Genomic DNA, 11781 nt, shown 5'->3' on the forward strand with positions numbered 1-11781 from the left:
AAAGCATCAAAGGGAATATATCCATACATATATCCACCTTTTGCATACAGTCTATTGTTTTAACATATCACACTCCAAAGGTCATGCCCAGGCTGGCTAATCCATTTTAAGGGTAGAGTGCTTTCAGTGTCATCTGCGAAATGTTATCTTTATGTCTAACTATTAAAATATCTTGTCCCTTTCATGCCAGCAGGGTTTTGATCCCACCTTTAATCACTGACCATTATGAAGCCATGGTGCTAATGTGGTCAGATTGATAGCTTATACTCAATCCAATCTTAACTTGTAAACTTTTGCCTTAATATTTAGTATACAGCCAAATGAGTAGTGTCTATTTTCTAATTATTGGAAGCTAAAAGTTTTCCTTTAGTCATTTGCAGTTCAAGGGGGAAAACCAAGATGTGTAACATTTGTCCGACATATGCACTACATAAGTCTGAGTTCATTAAAATCACAGCCTCCACTCTTTGTAAGCAAGACAGCTTTATACTTGCCCTGAAATAGTTCCTAGTGTGAAAATTTGTTTCCATAGCTTCCTTTCCGCAAGTTGGTATGGAGTGCTGAAAAACCACAAGCACTCCCTTGGTTTGAACCGCTGCCTGGGCCTGACAAAACATGAATGTGATTTACATTGTCCCTCCTCCAAAATGTCATTTTCAATTTGAATCCTATCAAGGGCTAATCTGGAAACTGTTACTCAGTGTGTCTTGAATATAAATTGTTTGCAGCTGAGAGTCAAAAGTGGACCGGTGGTAGCGGAGGGGAGGGGGCAATACGGCAAAGTCTCTCCTGTGAAATGCCATGTTTAGGCTGATGCACAGGAAACAAGCTCTTACCAGCCAGGAAATGAAGTGGCAAGCACAGGCCGGCTTGTATTTCCCCTCCTGCTTTCAGATGGGCCTTGTTAGTGTGGAGACATCAGGGCTCCAGCTTTTTGTTCACATAGAGCTGCAGCGTTTTAAAGATGTTAAGTGTTTGTGATGGCTGACTGGTATGTTGCTACGAGGTCTTGAGTTTCTCAGACCTCCAGAACCACTCCCCAGCTGCCCCCATCCCCCATCCCCTGCCTCTACCCTCCCTCTGTCTTTATGGTTGAGATGAGTGATGTGAAAGAGCTGAAACACACTTATGTGTAAGCAAAAGATAAAATCTCTGTGCGATACGCTGTAACAGTGAAATTTGTGGCTGTACTAAAGCTTGTGCTGTTGTTTCTTTTTTCCCATGCCATAATAAATAACAAAAAGGATTTGTGCGTTCCACTTTAGATGAGTATTGATAAAATACTCATTAATAAAATCAATGACAAAACACATCTGTTCTTTAAACTCCCTCCCTGCTCACTTGAAATACTCCAATACTGGCTGACTTGCATGAACAGCCTAAAAACCAAAATTGTCATCCACACATTTTCTAAAGATGAAAACTGGTGTTACACTGAAACAGACAAAGTATGTTTTGTGTTTCATGTTCACTCAAAGGGATGAATAAGCCTCACATCTGCCAGTGTTTTTCTACAAGTTCAGGCTGAACCTGTAGACTTTAAGAATCTGAAACGCTGACGTCAGATCAAACCAAACAGAAGCAATTAGACAGAGAATGGTCCCTTCATCTGAAAATGAAGAATCACATCAAAACATGTCAGGTTAAAACTCACATGTGTGATACAAAACTTGTGAATTCTCTTAGCTCTCTTAAAAAAAAATCTATCAACTCTGGAGAATAAAGTCAGGACATTTTCCAACCTTAATTTTGACACAGAGCACACAGCAGCTTCACATGGAGTCAGACTAGCGGTTTTAGAGACAGCGCAGGATGGGCAGAGTGCACTGGAGACGCGAGACCTCCCCGCTCTCCATGAATCCACTGGACAGTTAAATGCACTGTTCTCACATGGGTGCAATCTGACATCACGCAGACCTTTTTTTTTTTTTTACGAGGTAACCGAGTTTAAAAACTGTTTAATGTCTGATTACACTGGAACACTTGCACGTCTGGCGGGTGAGGTTCAAGGCTGCAGTGCACGTATGAAAGCAGCTTGGGTAAAAGTTAAACACTGTAGGTAATTTTTTGATCAGCTCTGGTCTTTTGTTTTTCAATTCACACAGAATTCCGATTATTAGCTATACTATGGTATCAACGCCAGGATGTTCAGGAGTAGCCAACCTTTTAGTACCATTTTAGTTGGAGGCAGGATGACAGGTGACCGAGGCTCACGTAGAAACAGATTTCCTGTTTGCATTCACATGTTCCAAGGTCAGAGCTGGCTTCATGCCCACACAAACCCGCCGCTGCTTCTCTAAAAGGACCACCTAAGTGTGAAGGCCTGTCACGACGGTGGTGAGTAGTGATTCATAGCCTGGACCTCAGGGCTAAGCTGAAGTCAGTATAAACAATTATAGCTGAGAGGGATGTATGCTGAGTGTGTTTGTGCGTCAGAGAGTGGTGAAAAGAGAGAAAAGAGAAATACTGCTTTCTGACTGAGCTGGGACTCAGTGTACACATTTGCCTGGATTATACCTTCTTCTCACAGGGAAACAGCGATGATTCACTGTTCGGAGAGTCTAAGCTGCTCTCTTCGGCACTCACGTATGAACGGTCATAGAACACATAATGATCATGGTGCGTTAAAGGGCTGCAGTTAATGTCATAGAGCCTAAACACTGCCGTAGCATTGTGACTACCAGACACACAACAGACTTTTTCCTTAGAATTTCCACCTTTTAAACAGCCTCTGAGTTTTCTCTACATACAGTCAGTTACATAAAGGTAGCGAGGGAAAAACAAACATCTCTCTGGCCTTGTAGAATAATAAAACGATTGCCTGTAGGAGTACGAACAGAAGTAACTCCCTGTGTTATGAGGTTATTCAAGTTTGAACAGTATATTGATGGCCAAGGCCTGTGTTTATACATAATGTTGTTCACAAGACTAGCGGAAAGTTTAGAGGTGAATAAAATTGTCTTACCTCAGATACAGCTCACACCTGTAGACACATGAGGCACTTCTTTGCTGGTAGTGATGTTGAGTGTGGATATACATGTGATTGAGCGTTTATTACCCAAGTGTCATACAGACCACCTGGACTTATTTTGTAACTGTCACCGTAAGATTAGAAAACAATTCTTATATTTCTGGAACCATTTGAATTTTCTCTCCCTGTGAATGCTTTGTGCTACCATGGCTTTTTCTATCTGAAAACATTTGCATTTCACCTCAAGCACAAACGGTAACAAAGTTGCAGTCATTTAAAGAGCGCTTGTAAAATGGGCCATAAGCCTCGTGGCAAAATTAACTACATTTTTTAATAGCGTTCTGGTTTAAACGAAATTCACATTCGTATATACACTTTCATTTACAGATTTACACATAAACTATAAATAATTTTGGGACATGAAAGCAAATTAACGCTGTTTCCATATTATCATGTGGATTTTAGTATCTGAAGGCAGGTGTCTGACGTGGGGTTCAAAACCAAAGCTGACTTTCTTTGTTCTTTCTCATGAATATGGAGTATTTCTTCTTATTTTTCTTTGACCTGTGAACACATAGACACACTACTGGACTATTGCATTGAGCTAATTAGAATTTTGTGGTCTAAGAACACGGTCAATGAGAGACCACAAAACACATTTTCTGCCAAAACTCAATAATAACAAAATGATGTACTGATGACGTTTTATATGTGAAAGAACAAAGGTCAACAGAGACATCATATATTTCACAAAAAGGCTTTTCTTCCCATAATTTACTCTGTAACTCAGGAACAGAAGGGGAGAATTACATTATGTTTCACATTTGTTTGGATAACAAATTATTGGTTGTTATATTTCTGGTGCTTTTAATTGACATTGAATTCATTTAAAGTCTTAATTACACATAAAATATCAATCTGGATTGTTGTATATCAGCTGTCACGTGATTTGTTGATGGAGCCACACAGTAGCATGAGAAGCTCAGCTTTCTTCTCCAGCGCTGGTAACTACTTATCACAGGCAGACGTTGCATCACTTTTGCACTCCTCGTCTTATGGTTGTTTCCATCTGCCTGGAAAGAGGTTAGAAGTTGACTGGCAGAGGTCCTGTTCTTTAAGAGTTAGTGGCTCACTGCAAGGGGCTTGTTTCTATCAGGGGTGAAACAGCCGCCCGTCCATCATCCTGACAGAGCTGACAGCCATTCAGCCAAACCAGAGGAGTTTCTGCCAACAATCAAAGGGCTTTTCATTGAAGGAATTCAGTTCTGGTCTGTCATCAGGGAGAGGCGTTCCCAGCTGTCAGCAGGCCAGGGGGACACTCTGGTTCCTCCTCTGCTTTCTTTTTTCCTCTCTGGTCAGATCCATGGATTGGTCAAGAGCACACGCTCCACCCTCTCTGTCTCTCTCTGTCTCTCTCTCTCTCTGCCCTTGAAAGTCAGTGTGCCATCTTCTTTATTTATGCAAGCAATTCAGCTCAGCTGTGTTGGTTGACATTGCACAGCTGTCTGCATTGTGGCAGTTTACTTGTACGCATGTATTTTTTAGTAACTACTCTCTCCAAGTACCCTGCAGAAATGTTACTTTTCTTATTCACCACTTGAGGGAAGCAAAACCAAGGAAAACGCAAGGAAGTGCCACTGTTATCTGTAGTATTCAGATACCTGACACATTAATCCTGACTATAATAATGCAGTTATATACATTTTTAACTTGATTTTAGGATATTTCCCACCAAGCATGAAACAACCTATTTTCATCTTGCTCAGATGACTTTTTTTCACTTTTTTTTTTTTTTTTTACGTTTTGTTGCTTCTTCATCGGGTTGGATGAATGAAAACACCATTTTTTGGGCTGAAGCTATTAGTTATCTTTATTATCATTGATTGTGACAGTTATTTTTAATAAATATTTAACTTTGCGGTATTTCAAACCCCATGAATATTGTAAAACTTAACAGTGGCTGTTTTCAAAAACTAAAGAAATTAAAAAACCATCACATGCTGATGTCAGCAGTGATGATTTCTATTTGATGCACAATTAATGCATGTTTGCTGAATAATACACAGTTGATTGACTGATAGATTACAATGGAGAAACATAACACCCTGACTTTAACACCATTCAATGTTCTTTAGTATGTTTATAGTGTGTAGCTAAACTGTGGTTTATAGTATTTCTATCTTAATATAATATAGTGTATATAGTACTTGTGTAATCTTTGCACTATATTTTCTTACCACATATTCTTTATTCTTCATGTGCATGTTTAAATGTTTCCATTTGCACCATTTTTTTTAATGTTTTGCATGTCAGGAGGTGCTAAAATAATTTCATTGTTTTGCTACCCTAGTTTGCAATGACAATAAAGCCACTCAATAAACCAATTAATAATAATTTGTAATCAAATCATTTGACAAAATTGACACACATGCACTAAATATCAACAAGCTGCTGTAACATTTATGTCTTTACTTGCGGCACAGTTTCAGAGTAGGGTACTCTCTGATGCTTCATTACATAACCAGTGAGCTGCCTGCGTGAATCAATTATTTATCTGCATGTTGTAACACTGAGGATACTTTGATTGTGACAGACACCAGCCAGACAAGCCAGATCAGTAAATGGCAGAAAAAGAAAAAAAAAACCCCACCAATCTCCACTGGATATGTGGCTGTGCAATGTGACTGCAGAGGGAAAGAACCTTCAGATAAAACATGTTTCTCCACCTAGACAGAAAGACAGCGAGGATGCTTGATTTTAAAAACAGCCCTTGGCAGTAGAGGAACCAGCACAAAATTATTTGTCTGCAGGTCTTTCAACATGGGATTTGTAATGAAGTGGTCAGAGAAGTACAGGCAAAAGAAGGAAGATATGTATTTCTCTTTGTGCTTCATGCCTCTGTCCTTTTTTTATTTAACTCTCATTAAAGCAGGTAATACGGACAAAGTGGTTAACCCCTTAGCAGTCCTACAAATTTACAATTAGTCCCCTAAACCATCCAATGTACCGTGGGCGGTACGTCCGGCTGCTAACAGGTTAAATAGGTGCAGTGCATCTTGATTTACCTACCAGGATAATCAGCCATGACCATCTGTTCTGTAAAACATATCTGATAGCCTATAATGAAATGATTACAGGCTGTAAAGGTTCAAAGCTTATTTATTTCTTTATTTTTTAAGATAGCTGAGACTTTCTCTCTGCATTCAGAGATGAAAAAACTGGCCTATTCATGTCCACAGTACAACACAAGGTAAAAACTCACCATGCTTCATTGTGAGACTGTGTCCTTCACTTCCTTTGTATATTTTCTCCTAAGTCACAGCTCTGCAAAACACTATCTGAGCTGAAGTAATAGTATATTAGTCTCCTGTCACTAAAGTTATCATTAAAATTCTTTGCTAGTTTCTTTTGAAAGCTACAATAGCCACACTTCAGCGTCTTAATGCGCACGCACAAACATAAATTTTGATCTATAATGGGTCCTCGTCTAACCAATGAAAAATCATTTATTCAGCCACCATATTTAGAGAATTTCATATATGCCGTCTGTTGGCAGATGGCGTAAATTGAATAGAATACCAGACATTTTCATATGTGTAAACAGTGCACAAGTATTTTACTAAAAGCAAGAATAATTTTGCAAATATGGCGGTGAAAAGCTTTACAACAACTACTAAATGGACCTTAAATTATGTTTTCATCCACACTTTATAATTCTATTTTTAGTGATATGAGATATTCTGACTTCCAAGCAGATTCTTAAAGTCGCCATGGAATAACGGGGAAGTAAATACACTAGCTTTGTCTTTGTTGATTTACTTTTATACAGAAACTGTGCAATAGTCTTGAGTCACTGCTCATTGGGGTGGCTGTAGCTCAGGTGGCAGAGCAGGTCAGCCACTAATCAGAAGGTCGGTGGTTTGATCCCAGGCTGCATCCTGGCTGCATGCCAAATGTCCTTGGGCAAGATACTAACCCCGTGTTTTCCTACTGGTGGTGGTCAGAGGGCCCGGTGGCGCCAGTGTCCGGCAGCCTCGCCTCTGTCAGTGCGCCCCAGGGTGGCTGTGGCTACAATGTAGCTTGCTATCGCCAGTGTGTGAATGAATGGGTGGATGACTGAATGTAGTGTAAAGCGCTTTGGGGTCCTATGGACTAGAAAAGCGCTATACAAATGCAGGCCATTTACCAAAAGTCAGGAAGCAAAAGATAAAGAAATGTCTTTATCTTTTGCTTCCTGACTTTTTTGCAATATTTAAAGTGGTCAAGGAATGTTTCTTTGTTGAATCAGTGTTGGGTCTACATTTAAAAGACCACTTAGCAAATAAACATGTTTGAATTGTATCTTTAAACTATTTATTACTAACAGCCTGTCACGAAAACTCATGATTTGTTCTCATTTATTTAAATGAATCAAAGATAACACAGTTACAAACATAAAATAGTATTTCTGCACCAATAAGGTGAAAATCAATGGCAACAGGTCTTAGGATCAAATCATCATCTGTGGAGGCTCTGTCATGTTTTGGGGCTGCATTTCAGCCAGTGGTGTTGGCGATCTTGTCAAAATCGATGGACTCATAAATGCAGAAAATTACCATCAGATGTCGATCCACCATGGAGTACCATCTGAAAGCATCTGATTAGCCACAGCTTCATTTTTCAGCCACATAATGACCTCAAACCCATGACCAATGCAGTTAAAGCATGGATAGAACACACAGTGGAAACACTATCAGTTATGGAGCCAGAAACTGTTTTTTGCACTATATCGTGCATTTCCATAAATGTTTTTGCACATGTTTCAATAAATCACTGCACCTATTTTCCATTTTCCTAGAAAAATATATGGAAATGAGGAGTGGCTCAAGGTATGTAGTACTCTAAGTACAGTAAATGTAAACAAATAGTGTTTTACAGTCACTGAAGTGTTTTAATTTTTTCTCCCCCAAAGTTTCTTGTTTGCTGTGTTCAGACTTGATGTGGTGTTGAATGTGTGATTATTGAAGCCATCACACTGATGCATGCCCAACAAGTGCCGTCTGCTTTAAAATTCATAATAGAGTTCCGGCATTGTATCATAAAAAAGATTTGCACATAATCAAATAAATAATCATGAGGCGAACACAGCTATTTCTAGTACACCACCATTAGTAAGAGTGTGTATTAATATTTATAGTCTGCTTCACACTATTACATTTGCATGGCAATCTAGTTTCTAAAAATGGATAAAGGACATTTCCTCTAGATTTACAAAGCAGCAGTTGGAGCGATCTCATTACTGTGATAATGTTTACACACACTGTTTAAAACCTTCACTGTAACTCATTCTCAGAGGTTATTTCTTATTATGTGTTTTTATTTTTTGAGCTCTGGTTCATAAAAAATGACTCAGAATATAAACTAGGCATATAAATATCTTAAAGGTTATTAAACATTACACGCGTCTCTTCGGGGTGTTTGTTTTCCGCACAGACATTTATGCACTGCATCTTTTTGTCAGCGTGTACCTATAGTACAGTATGTCAGACAGGATATGAGTTAGAGATGCTGCTTCTGTATGTGAGGGAGACAAAAAAAAAACAAAAAAAACAAGCACAGCGAAGAGGAAGCGAGAGCAGCAGAGAGATCAAAGACTGTGCTGGAGCCAGACTCTGTATCAAAAATGAGGTTGGAAGGCTCTCTCTCCTGTCTCCATCCAGTTCTCCCTGATCACGGACCCTGAGGAGAATAAACTCAATCCATGTTAAATTATAGATTAAGGCCCGGGTCTGGCTATGGCTTGGCAGCTGGCGGCTGAATACGCATCAAGCTGTACTGGGTTTTATACATTACTTCTGCTTCTACTGTTGCCTCACCTATTAAAATCAACATCAAACACTCTCCACAGACCAATAAGAGGATTTAACAGAGGCTGTATGAATATGTAAAGAATCTCTATACAATGTTTCAGCTTCTGTTTTGAGGCTTTGCGGATGATTCAACCTTTATCGTTACTTTTCGGTGTTTTTCTCATTGGCAGTCTTTCAAGTCACTTTGCTCTTTAACCTGAGACGATTTTGAAAGTGCAAGTTCGTCTTTTCTTATGTGCTGTCAAATATAAAAAGGTAAAAAGAGATATTGTTGCTCTCCATGTTGTTCTTCAGTATTCCAAAGAGACAGGGAAATCTCAAAGCCACTGCATATCATAAATACAGATGCTGTCTATTTCAGTCACATAAACTCTATTAATATCCATACGCACAAGAAAATCAAACAAAAACACTTTACTCTACTTTTTATGAAAGACATAAGAAATAAATGCAACTTGAAATTAGAAGCATTAATTTCCAAGTTTAATGACATTCAGGTAGCAGATGTGGACAGATGTTGTTTTGTTATCTGTGATGCTGCAGATATGCACAAGCAACGTGTTTGGGGTTTTATCAACAGTGAGAGAAGCCACACCTACAGTCATGTGAAAAACAATGTGTTAACAGGCCTGTATGGAGCCATGTGAAAAACTACATCCATGCTGATTTTCCATAAAAAATTAAGAGCGTGTATATAGCAGAAAACTGTTTCTTGTCAAATGCAAAAACGGAAGTTTGGCAGTTTGCTGGTCTGGACAAATTAGATGTGTGTTAACACAATCTTCACAACACAAGGAATGGACGTCACAGAAAATTCACCATGAAGTCAGACTGTGCAGTGCTGCGAGAAACTGCAAAAAACCTCAGGGTCTACAGACCTCAGTTAGCGTCTGAAATGTTAAATTCCTAACAATTCAATACTCAGAGAACGAGCCCATCAGCCTGTTATGTTATGTTATTGTGATTCCATAGGATGTCTTATTGAAAAAATAAAACTAGTGTTGTAAAGCTTTCCCTATGCCCTTTCATTTGATATGTTACTCAATATTGTTTCTTTAAAAAAAATTTCAAGGTTAACATTGTACTGGACGCTAACAGCGACTGTCATGGTCAAATGCTTAGCCAACCTAGGTACTTAGCTCCCCCATGGCCTGGTATACTGATGTAAAGTTTGAAGATGATCCAAACCCAAACTGTGAGTTTTTACTTCAAGTTATTGCTGCTAAAACTGTTCCTACAGGCTAATGAATCATGGGGACTGCATGTTTAATTGATTCATAATCTTCCAGATCTCAGCTGCCTCAATGTGCTTCAGTGAAAGAGTGCATCAGCGTCATCCTTGGCCACATATGAAAGCACAGTGCATTGTCACATTAGGCATATTGTGTATATCATTTGCAGTGGATAATGTACTTGATGGATTATCATATTTATTCATGTATTTTATTTTATTTTATTTGCCAACAGCCTTACAACAGTAACAATACATTCACATCATGGTGCTACTTCCTCCTTCTGAATGTCAGTAAACTTCACAATTGTCAGACGGTCTGATATAAAGAAGCAGCTACTGTAATTTTAAACAATAGCTATGACATAACTCTGGTTACATAAACACCAAACAAACAGTTTTCATGCCACAGAGTTTTATTCACAAAACCAGATGGAGACACATTTAAAACTTGCCTCTCCTTTTTGTCTGAAGTGAAACGCCGTCCTGTCTTCTCTAAGAATTTATTTTAGGGAATAATTATAAATATAGAGCCTGGTGTATGAAAAATAATGAATGTATCATTTTGGTACAGTTTGTGATCTAAAATAGAAATCTGTATCTGTTCTCGACAACAGTAGTGCAGTAGCAACATTTCGTATTTCCGTTGTAATACTTTCATGCAAAACAAATCTCATTGGGCAGTCGAAGGCATCGAGATAATGTCCAGCGTCAATATTAAATATGATGCATGCAGTTTCAACACAATCACCATGCATCGGCAAATAAATGAAAGCATAGTGTAAAGTGCCATGAAAGAGTATTTGCCCCATTCCTGATTTCTTAGTTTTAGTATTCCTCAGACTTAAATGTTTCAAACCATCAAACAAATTTCAATATTATAAAATTAGGAAAAGATAACCAGAGTAAATACAAAATGCAGTTTAAAAATAATGATTTCATTTACTAAAAGCCATCCGTACCTACCCAGCCGTATTTGAAAAATTAATTGGCTCCTAAGCAAAGTAGCTGTTTGTGCCACCCTTGGCAGCAGGACTTGAAATTAAGCATTTGCGATAGCTAGCAATGAGTCTTTCACATTGCTATTAAGGAATTCTGGCCCACTCTTCTTTGCAGAATAGTTTTTATTCAGACAGATTGTAGAGTTAGGATGCATGAAGAAAGCATCTCAATTGGATTTCAATTTTTTTTTTTTTTTTGGAGCCATTGGACTTGCTGGCGTGTTTTGGGTCACTGTCCTGCATTGTCTTTAGAGCACAAACTGATGGCTGGACATTCTCCTCCAGGGTTTACCAGAAGAATTCATGGTTCAGTCGGTTACAGCAAGTCGTCCAGGTCCTGAAGCAGAAAGCACCTCCGGACCATCACACTACCACCACCATGTTTGACTGTTGGCATGATGTGTTCTTTTCCTGAAATGATGGTTAGTTTTATGTCAGGTGTAATGGGATTCAAACCTTTTAAAAAAGTTCAACTTTTGCTTCATCAGTCCACAGAGTTTTGACAAATGTGAGCTCAGCTATGTCCTCTTCCTGGTCAGCAGTGGTTTTCTCCTTGGAGTTCTCCCATGGATGTCATTTTTGTTTAGTTTCTTTCTTATTGTTGAAAAATGAACTCTGACCTGAAGTGAAGCAAGTGAGGCAAGTGAGGCCTGCGGTTCTTTAGATGCAGTTCTGGGTTCTTTGGAGTAATTTTGTTAGGAAGGTTCACCACTGTTCCAAGTTTTCTCA

This window comes from Pundamilia nyererei, unplaced genomic scaffold, assembly GCF_000239375.1.
Source record: "Pundamilia nyererei isolate P.nyererei 1_Seehausen unplaced genomic scaffold, PunNye1.0 scaffold00084, whole genome shotgun sequence".
NCBI classification, from domain to species: domain Eukaryota; kingdom Metazoa; phylum Chordata; class Actinopteri; order Cichliformes; family Cichlidae; genus Pundamilia; species Pundamilia nyererei.